The sequence below is a fragment of the Anas acuta genome, chromosome 6 (assembly GCF_963932015.1).
Source record: "Anas acuta chromosome 6, bAnaAcu1.1, whole genome shotgun sequence".
Taxonomy (NCBI): Eukaryota; Metazoa; Chordata; class Aves; order Anseriformes; family Anatidae; genus Anas; species Anas acuta.
In genome coordinates this window covers 4,731,595-4,743,945 of record NC_088984.1, presented here as the reverse complement: position 1 = coordinate 4,743,945, position 12,351 = coordinate 4,731,595, and the positions used below count along the sequence as shown (strand labels likewise).

The following is a 12,351-nucleotide window of genomic DNA, read 5'->3' as shown; positions in this document are numbered from 1 at the left end:
TGCAGGAAGCAGCTGAAGTCCAAATAGCATGTCGGCTTTTGCTATAGGATAAAAAAAAAAAAGTTATCAAAGAAGAAACAAAGGTAACTATTTCATAGTGGCTTTGAGGACAAGGTATCTTCAGACAAATTCTTCACACACAGAGGTGAGATGTCAATTTCTATTAGATCACTTTTCTTTTGGACTTTGTGGTCCCAATGAAAATGCCAGAGCACAAATGGCTTCTTTACTGAGACCTGCATGTGTCTTTGGTACATGAACTTTTGCACTTGTGTGAGGAAAAAGAAGTAAAGCTGCCCTTGGTTAAAATGTTCCTAGGTATAATAGACTGAGATGCGCCAATTCTCAATGACCCTTGGAGTCTATCGATCTGACTATTTTAGTATTACTGAAAATTTTAACTGAACAGAGCACCCTGGCCTGGCCAAGAGGAGGATCTGGAGAAGCAATATTGAAACTTCCAGGAAGCTGTACAGAATGCAGCAAGGTGGAAAGTCAGTGGTCACAGAAGAAAGTGTATATGCTGCTGTGTGCAGAAGGTTTGTCACTGGTCCCAGTGCACTCAAATTGTGGAGTAATGTATAGGCAAGCTATTCGTGGAGCGTAACATGTCCCTGGAGTGCATAAAGTATCCTGTATTAAGGTAGAAATGAACTGTTTCTTTGCCAGGGAGATGAGAGCAATTTAGCTCCTTGAGCTAATTTAGAAACCAAAAGTTAAAATCTCCCTTGGGAAAAGACTGTTTAGGAATAAAGGCATTGGCTAATTAGGCTTAATTGCATTGTCTTGGGACAAGTGATTTATTAGGCCAATCTAGACCCATGATGGGCCTGCAGGGGTGTGTTCTTGGATTCACCAACTGAATGGCAAATATCCAAGAGCATTTTTTAACTTTGGAATGAGTCTTTGGGACAAAAAGAGAGGTTAATGTTCATTCACATCTATTTCCATTTTCATCTTTCCAGCTCTGTACATCCTTTTATGTTGTTTTCATGATTGTCTCCTTGTTCTTTGTCAAACATTTCTCTCTATCTTCCTTCAAATCCTCCCTTGTAATTAAGCTGCATCTTCAAGCAGCCTTGCTTCCTTTCTCATTATTCATAATCTTCTCACTCTCCTCCCTGAAGGTGTTCCATTATGTTGTCATCTTTGTCTTGGTTGGATTTTAAGATCTGTGAGAAAGGAGCTCTCCCCCTTGTAAATTCAAGGGACCATGTACAAATAAATTTGCTGTATATCAAGTCTGCATCTCCTATAGCACAGCCAGAGTGTGTGTGAAAGTAATGTGCTGTTGTCATCACCTTTGTCCTCCCATGCTGCACAATTTACTATAAGTTTTTGAAAACTTAATCTTTACAATGGAGTATGTGGAAAATCAGATGTGGTTCCAGTTAAATTTCTCAACTATAGTAATTCTAACAAGTATGGTGATGGACTGGTACTCTGCAGACATCAAACACTGAAATAAGCAAAGACAAACAGGCCTGTATAACCACTTAGCTTCTGTGAGTCATATCTTCTCTCAAATAGTATTTATAGCATTGGTGGTTTTGGCTGCAGACATCTGCAGATAGCTTGCAGGCAGATCTGGGGATTTTATGTATATTTAAATCTTTGCCTGACAACTTGCTCTTTCGTTTGTCCAAAACTCCAACAACAATATGAAAAAATGTCTTTTCAAGCATTTTCCTCAGTCTTTTTTTTTTTTCTTTGGCTGAGGCTGGTCTAATTCTTGCAGGTCTTTATGCTATTCATTCTCCAGCAATAGTTTATATGGTAGACTTCAGCCAATTCAAATGTCTTTTGCATCTCTCCTTTTGGACCATGCTGACAGGACATAAAACACTTAGTCTGCTCTGCCATGGCCCCTTCCTGCTTCCTACCCTTGGAAGCGAGCAGGAAGTGGCTGTGTTCCTCATGGATGCTATTTCCCATCTGCAGCCTGAAGCTTTCCTCATCAGATGGTGTAAGACACAACTGCTTGAACACATGAAAGGAACCCAACAGGCTTAGGCTGATGGAAAGGTGAATGTAGCCTAGGGGCAGCTCTTACATCCCCGTTAGCTAGCAAGGAAAGGATCCTGGGGCTCTCCTCGGAGTCTCTATGGTTGCTGTGATTTCTTTCTCCCACTTCAAAGAACATGTGTTGTTAGCGGCTTGCTCTTTGTGCCTTGGTTCTCCACTTTGAGACAGGCAGTTTTGAAAGCATTCTGCTGTGCCTTGATTTTAGCAGTAAGGGAAGGCAATGAGTTGGCTTCCTTCCTCCTGAATGAGCTTCCAGAGATGCAGTGCTTGAGTTGGTGTAACACACCTCTGACAAAATGGAAAGAAAACTTCTTTTGCATGCCTTGGATCACAGAAAGATCTCCCCTTAGATCTCCCCTTTTATGCCACTCTTAATCTGTGTGTTTCTATATCCACCTCATGGAACCTTTCTCTCTTAGGGAGGAAAAGTTTATTTTCAATAAAAACATCAAGTAAATCTTCTGTCACTTCCGGTAAAAGCTCTCTTCTGTTCAGAAAAGATCTGCTAATGCAACCTTGCACTTGGGATTTTCCCCTAGATGGTGACTCACTTCCAGTATTTGATCATCCTTCACTTTTTGTACCTCAGATTATCATTTGGGGTACTTGCTATAAAGCTCTCTTCCTAAGATTCTAATTTCAAGCTGTACTCTTGATCTCATACTCAAGATGTGCCCTTAAACATGAGATTTGCTATGGGTTATCTCATTAACCCACAGTAGGGAATTTGTTTCTAAATCTTCCTTACTGAACATGCTTCAAGATCATGGCATGTCCCACAAAATTGCTCTAAGCTGGAAGTATCAGCAATAGCCCTTGCACTTCACTTCTGTGCCATTAATACTGTTACCTTTTTATTCACTTGTGTCCCCTGCAATATATTTCTGTAGTTTTCAGACACTGATTCAGATGGGATCTCCTGTGCTGCATGTCCCCTAGAGCTACGTGTGTCTCTCTCCTGGCTGAATACCTCTCTGGCTTTAGCTGCAGCTCTCAGTGCATCTGCACAACTCCTATTGTGATTCATATCACAGGTGGCACTTGAATCAAACCATAAGCATTTTTAAAGGTAATTGGAAGGTCGTTGCTGAGGTTAAGGAAATAATTCAGCTTCTTTATTTCCTGCAAAGTTGGTATTCTGTGTGTATGCTGGGGGGGAGGGGGATGTTGTGTGTGAAAATGTTTTTGTTTTACCATTTGTGATTGTTTGTTTGTACTGCTTCTGCTCCCCATACTCCTCCTGCTGGCTGAAACTTCTCCCCAGGATGATGTTCTCCCCTGGGCATATGTCTTCACATTTTTCCTTCCTTCTGGTCAATTCCATTTTATTTTCACTATTGCTGCAGGCAAGCTAGATCACTTCTTTTGCCTGCACCCACCCCGCAATACCTTTCATACTAAGTCCAGCAAAGCACGTTCACAGACTGTTGTCCTTTTTTTCTTGTTATCTCCATACACCTCCACTGAGCAAGGAGCTTCATGACGCATACTTGCTTTAAGCCATCATGCCTCTTATGTGAAACACATTTTCACAGCCATTTGGTAAATTCTGGCTCTCACATTCATTATTCCTCATTTGCCACTGAAATTGTTGGCAGGGCTTGCTGGCAGTACTTGTCTGCATGGAAATACCAGGGCAGCTAGAGCAACAGAGGTTTGGTATGGGCTGTGAGACTCCACACAGAGACCTACACTCACTCAGGTGCCTGATGGGTGGTTTTCTGTGAGATTCTGGGGAGGGATGATATACATCCCTCTTCCCTTTCTCGTAGTTTGAGTCTGCGTGACATCAAACCTGGGAGCTAATCACACTGGTCCAACTGTTTGAGGAACTTGTAGCTACTTTCTGTCCCATGGCATTAAAAAATTCTTCAACACAAAGAACTATTTACTCACTTGTGTACAATTTATTGAGCAAAGATTTGATATGTCCCTTACCTAGTCCAGATGTGAGATTTGGTCAGTGTGTGTTGGTGGTCAGTGTTCTTCATACAGTTTGTTTGTCACATGAGAACAAGACCATGCCAGTGGCATCTCACCGTCCTCTGCCATGGGAAGGGCTTGGGGCTCCTGGGACCAATGTTGGACCTTGTGTCTTAGGACCTGAAACAGTAGTGTTGTGTGTGCTGCTATAATAAGGGAAAATGCAGAGTTTTAAGGAAAAGTACCTAAGTCACTTTTCTCGCATGTTTTCTGGTGGGTGAAATTTCAGCTTTTTGAGTGGAGACTCTAAATTCTGAAAGCTGCCCATTTCTGTTCTCCCATGATTTCATGTCTTAGGCTTCAGCTCAATAAAATCAGTTTGAGTTCTCTCCTTCAGTACCGCTTAGTGTCAGCAAATGTTTTGTAACACAATAACACTACTGCTGAGTTCTGTGACATTTCTGATGTTTAAAACTTTGAATTCAATTAGTTCCAGCCACTGACATACTTTTTTTTTATTATTATTATTAAAACTCATCTAATGCAGTTTTTCTCTTTCAGGCAAAGAGCAGAGGTGATAATTCTAACATTTTTAGCTAATGTGGATTCTAGTATGACAAAGGTCTTGCATTAATATTGTGATTGCTATATTCAAAAGCAACAAAGACCCAAGGAAGCACGTCTTCTCAAATCTTAAAATTTTTATATTGTAGTTCAGTCAGACACATGTATTATTCAGAAATCTATCTGGATACCATCCCCTCAAAGATTCATTCAAGGGACTGAGGAGACTATAGCTCAGTAAATGCATCATAATAATCAAAACCAGAAAAGTCTCCTTTAAGTCAGAATTCAAATTTAAAAGTACTTCTAGGAAGGACTGTTGCTTTTGTTTCTTGTTTAATTTAATCTATCTGAAACAGAGTAGAAAAAAATTACTGAATTCTTAAAGAATATAATATGCTTTTTTATCACCATAATATAATTGGGAACTATTCAATACTTTATAAAAATCACTCAGAACTTTATTAATAATCTCTATGAGTAAATTGGCTCCCTGCTTGATTTTTAATTTCTGGTGCTAGGGAGAATATTTGATTTCCCTCTACTAAATGTGCTAACACACTGTTGGCTGTATTCCCCCTTTTCATATATCTGATATTCCGCTAGTGCAAGTGATATATGAGCACTTTGTGGTAATAGTTGTTCATAAGCTGATTTAACAGTTCTTAATTCAACTTCATTAGCCTTAGAGGGGTTGTTTTTCTGTGAAATCTCTTCCCAGGATTTAATTTAGCCTGCAATTTTGTCTGCTGCTTGATCATACCTTCCTTTTGCCTGATCACGATGAGTGAAGTTATCCCTCATCACGATCGCCCTAAGGTTTGGCGTGGAGCTGCGTGTGGCCTGGCTGGGCCTTGATCGGATTCGCAGCAGCGCAGCCATTTCTCTTCTGCACACCCCTGTTGCTGCACCTTGTTTCCTGCTGCGAAAGCGAGCTCTGTCTCCTTCTGTTTTGACCTGCAGGGGTAATACAGAGGGACGTGTTGAAATTGGTGTATTCCCACTTGTGTCAAGTCTAAAAGACTAACAAGGAAAAAATCAATTCAAGAAGAGCACGTGCACCTTCTGTCTTCAAATACCTATCAGCTGTAAATCACCCTGTGTTTGATTGACCAAACAGCCTGTTTTTTTTCCACCCAAGAGTCTCCCTAATTGTGGCAACAGTAGCATTGAATTCCCCACCCTGAGTGCTGCCCAGTTAAATTCAGAAAAAAAAGAATGAGAAAAAACCTACAGGATTTTGTAACTTCAGCCTTTGCACTCTTAAGTGTGATTGTTTAGATTAGGATTTTTTTTTCCATTACTTCGATCTTAAAATAAATAAATAAATAAAATAAAATAAAATTAATGCTAGGCAGAAAGTGAACTTAGACTTGTTTTTTACAAGACAAGCCTTAAAGTATTGGGAGAAATTCTCTCCACTGTCAGTGGTACCAAAAATACAAGCTATTTAACAGAAGAAAAATGTCACGCTATTAGCCTCTAATACAATCATTACTTCAGTCAATACAATCATTATTTTTGGTCCTTTGTTGAAGTAAAAACCTCATTGATATTAAATACGAGAAGTTACTGTTTTCACAGTAACAACTTTTCATAAGGAGTGTTTTTTTTCCCCACTGAGTTCTAAGAGACTGGTCCGTTAATAATGTATGGCATTGCTCATAAGTCACATATGCTTAATAATTAGGAAACATTTGTAATGAGTTGAAAAGGGTAAGGGAAAGTATCAGGGTATGTGAAAGTCTGAAACTAGAGAAGACTGAGGCTAATAATTACCTGAGCTTCAAAAAGCTTTTCAAATTCTAACAACAGGTTCTACTTAAAATTAACAAGCATTATGCAGAATAGAATAATGAAAAAAAAGTCCAATCTTATCAGTTGGGATAAAGAGTATCTAAATAGATATAATGGGGTGGGGAGTGGAGGTAACCTTTATAGCTTCTGGAAAGGTTTTCTGAAGGAGACAGAGTTAGGTTTCCAGCTATTACTGGAGTCTAACAGGGGCTAGCTGCTAATTCCCCTAGTCCCCCATGCAGATCCTGGCCTCCATGTGTATACTGTGAAATATTCTCCCTAACTGACAGTTTCGCAGTATATGAAGAATTTCAACTACGTAGGAGGGTTAAAACCTCTGAATTCTGCATCTCTGTGATGAAACTGGGAGTCACTTTACAATTATTCTTCATTTTGATTAAACATACCCCTCAACACCATACCAAATATAAGTATTTTTCTCCCTTCCAGTGAGCTGTCAGCAGGAGAGCTCTGGGCCAAAGCAGGACCTTGCTGTGGTGCTCAGTATTAAGGGATTGGAGTACAAGCAAGCAGTTTGGGACAGGCTTTGTTAATAAGAATTCATTTCAACAGCATGCAAGCCCTCATTTCAGGTGGTACAAATGTAGAATAACATTGTCCTTCCATTTGAGTTTCAGTTTTTCAGCACATTTGTAAAACATCATGTAGAAATCAGCAATGGAGATATTGATTTATTTTATTTTTCTTGGCATAAGTGCCAGTTAGATGACATGGATCAAGAAAAATATTAAATTCTGAACTCAACAGAAACCCAAGACTGGAAACAACTTTTGAGCCTGAGAGGATAATTTGAAGAAAGGCTGGAAGGAGGGGAAAAAGAAAACGGTGGCATCAGCCATTACCTCCAACTCCCCTCTTCCCATCTGTATTTCAAAATATCCAGTACAAAATTCTCCAAGGAAATCTATTTCTCCATTCTTACACGATCCTCATTACTAAGTATGTGAAAACATGTTAACGAATATATTCTCACCGCTCACCAGAGAGTTAGGGCAGTACTGAGCAGCATTTCTAGAGATGAGGGCTTGAGGCATGGAAAGACTAAATGACTCATCCGTGATCAGGCAAGTCTGTGATAGCAAAGAAAATTGAAACTCCTTCTCAAACTCCAGTCAGGGAGCCAAGAATATGCTATGTGAAGCAATGAGCATTTTTTCTGTTTTCTTTGGGGGGGGATTCTTGCTGTTCTGAATTTTGGCATTGAATCCAAAGAAGAGCAATGATGCTTGTGTGCTTCCAACAAAATTAATGCAATAAAGCTGAAACAAAACAATAATAAAAAAAATGCTGTTAGGAAACTGAAATAAAATTAATGCAGACTAGAATGCAAAGATTGTGCCCCAGCTGTAGAGCCTGGGGATCGAGTCTGTGCTCAGAGTTTGCAGGAAACAAGATACTTTCAGGCTGGCTAAATTTGCATTCGAGGCATCCAGTGCCTGAATCCCATCCAGGTGGCAGGCAGTCTCCTGGCAACAGCAGTGGGGTTGTACCCCATTGAGGTGCAGTGGGTCTGGGAGGGTAGGAGTGCAAAAGCAGCCTTTGCTTCTCTTGTCTGCTCCTAGTTTTCAAATAGTACTTGCAACCTCCTGTTTTTTTCTTGCTTTGATTTGGCCTAATCAGGTAAAACTTGTAACTGTAATGTGTGGCCTATTTTGCTACTCTCTTCCTGTTGCAAGTATTAGGTGGTGTTTTTTTCCATAGTTAATCTACAGGTATTCACTTGATGCCACCAGGAAGCCTACATGAAATTTGTAAAGGAAGCTACTACCAGTTCGCCCATGTCACCATCATCAGATTTTTATGCTGTCACTCAGAGAAAAAACAGCAGTCTGGTGATGAGTTAGCAGAGATCTTATCAGTCCACCTAGGGGAGGAAGATTTTGGGAATGAAGAAGCTTTTCAGTGGTAACCTTTGAAAAGACCTTTGTAAAGAAAAAGCTGTCTAATAGCTGCAAATATAGAAAAGAGCCAATAGGAGAATCAACACAGAATCAGCGATTAAGATAAATGTTGTGGAAGTCATGCTGGGAATTCACACTTTGTAAATCTGAGTGAGGTAGCTTTGCAGGGTGATACAAGAGTTTGTTTATATGAGCTTGGCTTCTGGGATTTACTTCTGTCTGAACGCAGCAGCAGTAGGAAATGCTACTGCTCAGGACCTGAGGCCTGTCTACTCTTTCTATCCTTACTGCACTGTGGAGGAATGCACCTCACTATCTTGATCTGAATTTTTGGTTAAGCTCAAGATGTTTCATATATATAGATGTGTAGCATATTATGGAATACTTTTGGTCTTTGGGAGTTGGCCGTGGAATTTATTTTTTTCATGTGCTTTTTGAAACATGAAAGCTGGGCAGAGCCAAACTCTGGATGTGGCACTAGTGGCATGGTACATCATAATCTTCTGCTAGGTCATCACCACGACCAAGGCCAGATGTAATTTGTTCCCAGTTTCAGGCTGGACCCAGCCTGCAGACTTCTTGTTTTTCTTTTCCAATCTAATTCTAATGACTTTGAGTTGTTTATTTAGCACGTTTTCTGCTAATGGAAGCATATGGGAGATGGGTGACCTCCATCCATTCTCTATGCCTGCATCCACCCGGTAGTGTGCTTCTTGGTCTTGTGCTTGTATGGTCTTACAAGCCATAAGCACAGGCAGTGGATGTAGAAGGGATGTGCCCTTCAGCCAGCCAGTTGTCATGGATGTTTGGGACTGCAGGAAAATGAGTTATTGTTGGCTTTTACGTTGCTTTTCCTGCATGAATTTGCCTTTGTAGACAGGGCGTGTCTGTCTCAGTTCTGTGTTGTTTGTGAACTTTTCTTCTAACGATGAGAGCAGGGAAAAGTCTCATGAACTCCTTAATGCTGATTCTTACTGATAGATAGAACAGTGGCATGAAAGCTCAAACAATCCTTGCCAATATCCAGAAGCTTTTACAAAATAAAATGAGGAGTGAATGAAGAGCTTAGTTGCGGCACAGCAGCTGCACCAACCGCTTTGCAGACTGTCCCCAAACTGCCTGTTTATGATTTAGCTTAATCCACAGTTTCATAAACACGGAATGGTTTGATGGTATATGCTCCTAATATAGACATCATTGAAGTAACGCAAATACAATTTCTAGACAGCATTGTAACCTGATTATGGAGAGAAAACAAACGGATCCATACACAGTGAAGCCAGCTAGTGTGATATAAAGTACTCCTAATTTCACACTGTATTCCTGTTGTAGCACTTTAGCATGCTTTCTCATGGACATAAAATGATTTCTCTCACGATGTAATGACAGGATGCTTCCAGTGCATTGTCCTGGATTGTGCAAGTTGAGTTGCATTAATAGTATTTCCCTGTTTTCCGTGTCGCTACTCAAGAGTTTCTATTTCTTCTTGCTGAGAAGGGAAATGAGACCCATGGTGCTTCAGGCAGTAAATTATAAATGAGTAGCATGATCGTCTGTAACTTCGACACAAAGGTCAAAGGAATTTTTTTTGTATTTTTTCTGTGTTCTTTAACTGGATCGTCTTTGATGTCTACGCTGCACATACATCATGATCATTATATCCCACACTCTTGCATCATTAATGTAACTACAAACGAGATGGCTCAAGTTATGAACAACTAGTGCTTCAGTCTAATGCATACGGATATGAAGGAGGGAAATGAGCTAAATAAAAATACTTATTGAAGAGATTGTTCCCTGGTGTAAATGCGCTTAAAGGGAGTAGGACTAAATGAGAGGGTACTGCTCCTTTCTGGAGTTATTTTCCAACACAGTAAGTCTTTGTTCATTGATTTGTAAAATAAGAGAACATTCTGGGGTAAAATAAAGAATTTGAAAAATCTTCCAGCAATATTTCGTTTTATGCCTACTTACTGCATGAAATTTAGCTAGTAACAGCTTTCTTTAAATTGTATGTTGTGCATTCAAAAATGATTTCTGTGCATAGACTGGAAAGCTGCAAAATTCCCTGGGAAAGTCTCAGTGCTTTCAAACGACGGAGACATAGGTTTTGTTTGTGGGATACAACAGAGCAATGTGTTAACTTTATTTGAAAAGTTACTCTCTTACAGAAGAAGGTTTGTATAGGTATGCTCACTCCACAAAAAACCCTCAGCTCTTCTGGTGCTAACTTACTCTCCTTTTTGACGTGCCAGCAGTGGCATGTCAAGTTTTGATGCCAGATGGAGAGAGGTTAGCTGCAGAAGCACTTCAGGAGCACCTGGGTACCTGGGACAGGTGACCAGATGTCATCCTGGCACACACTGTGAGCCAGACACTGCTGGGACAGACATTTTGATTGAAACTAGGTGAAACTAGACAAGTGCTAAGTTTAGATACATCTGCAAATAAGGGGCAGTGGCTGGTAAAACATTATTATAGTGGAATGATTGCAAAATGAGTCTCTTTTTCCCCCAGATGCACTAATTTTTAATATACTTCACAAAATGGGTTTTATTTGCAATGAAAATATTTTAACTCTGGAGTCCAGTTACCAAAAAGTCTAAGGTGTTTTAAATACAAGAGCATTGCAGGAGGCTTTTAAGATCCTTCCGAACCATTTTGCAAAGATTATGGTTTGGAATTCCAGATCAATTTAGATCTTGGAGTCTTTGTTTTTTGAAGCAAGAATAATCAAAATGGTGACTGCATTTCAAAAAAACTCATTTTGCATGCAGAGTAACAACTCTTTAATAAGAAATTTTACTGCAGCATCTTAATGTGCAGTTTTATTGCCTATTATTTTTAGCGAGCATTTTTAAAGCCTTATGTTTGGGGTTTAACACCTTAGCTATTTCCCATCATAACAGGTTGAAATTTGGCATAGCAGTGGCAACCCTCATTTCAAATTTTTCACAGAAAATTGTAAACACCAAATTGCTAATTTGTAAAGATTTTTAGATTCCACATTTTGAAGCCTGTCAACTTAAATGTCAAATAATATGACATCCATATGGACCATTAGATCAATGATAGTGTAGGACCAGAGCTGCCTCAAAGTGCACATCCTGTAGTGACACCTTTGAAGTTCTTGAACAGCCAAAAATTAAAATAAAATTAAAAAAAAAAAAAAAAAAAAGTATGGTAGGAAAGGGCAAGACAGCTAAAACTGTCTTTAAAAAATCCTTCATTCTGTCAGTTTGGAAAAGTTCTGAAACTTCAGTTTCCAAGTTGTAAACATGATGCTGCGGCAGAGGTCTGATTTTAAGCCAGCTTCAGAGTTAGCATGTTTTGAACTCTAGAAGCACAACCAGAGTGCTTCTCATTGGGTTTTATTGGGGCAATATTCTGGTTGATGTTAATTTTATCTTTAACTGTAGGATGTAGTCCAAATAGAACATATTATTTTTCTCTCCTTAATACCAAGTAATAGTCCAAATGTATTTCACATATTCTTCTTCTGTTTAAAACTTTTGGAGTTCATGTATTGTGTCATTGATATTAGTAGTATGTTGTAGTAACATATAGTATTTAGAGTCTACAGTGAAATGTCCTATGGATATTATACACTGCATATTAAATATCTGGAATATCTTTTATGATTCACATCATCAGTAACTGAGTCACTTGGGCAGAAGCTGCAATATATTTTATATTGGGCATATTCATTTTGGCAATATAATATCTCATTTGAAATGAATGTATATTGCACTATTGATTTTCATGGGTCTTAGAATAGTAAAAGCATCACAACGATAAAAAAAATCCATGTTTTTTTGTTTGGATGCAGCACTCAGAGCTGTTCATAGAAGTAAACATAAAACTGAAGTTATACAGAAATATGAAGTACTTTATTTTACACTATGCAGTATTCATAAAACAAGTCTTTAACTCAAATGTGGTCTTCATTCTGTAGAGCTAACCTCTTCTAGGCACACTGCAAAGAAACGTTACTGCTTTAGAGAGAGGCAATGCCTTTCTATTTCCTTGTTTACTTCCAGAAAGGCTGATCTACTATGAGTTTTACTTATAGTTTTTTCTGTTAGAAATTTTGAACACTTGCCAGGGTTCATTCCTAACA

At 39.1% G+C, this 12,351-nt stretch overlaps 1 protein-coding gene across 12 annotated transcripts in view; it reads left to right on the top strand.

Moving 5' to 3' along the window:
* The window catches only part of KYNU (kynureninase), a 61,495-nt gene that overhangs the window by 41,300 nt on the left and 7,844 nt on the right, over positions 1 to 12,351 (top strand). The window lies entirely within an intron of this gene.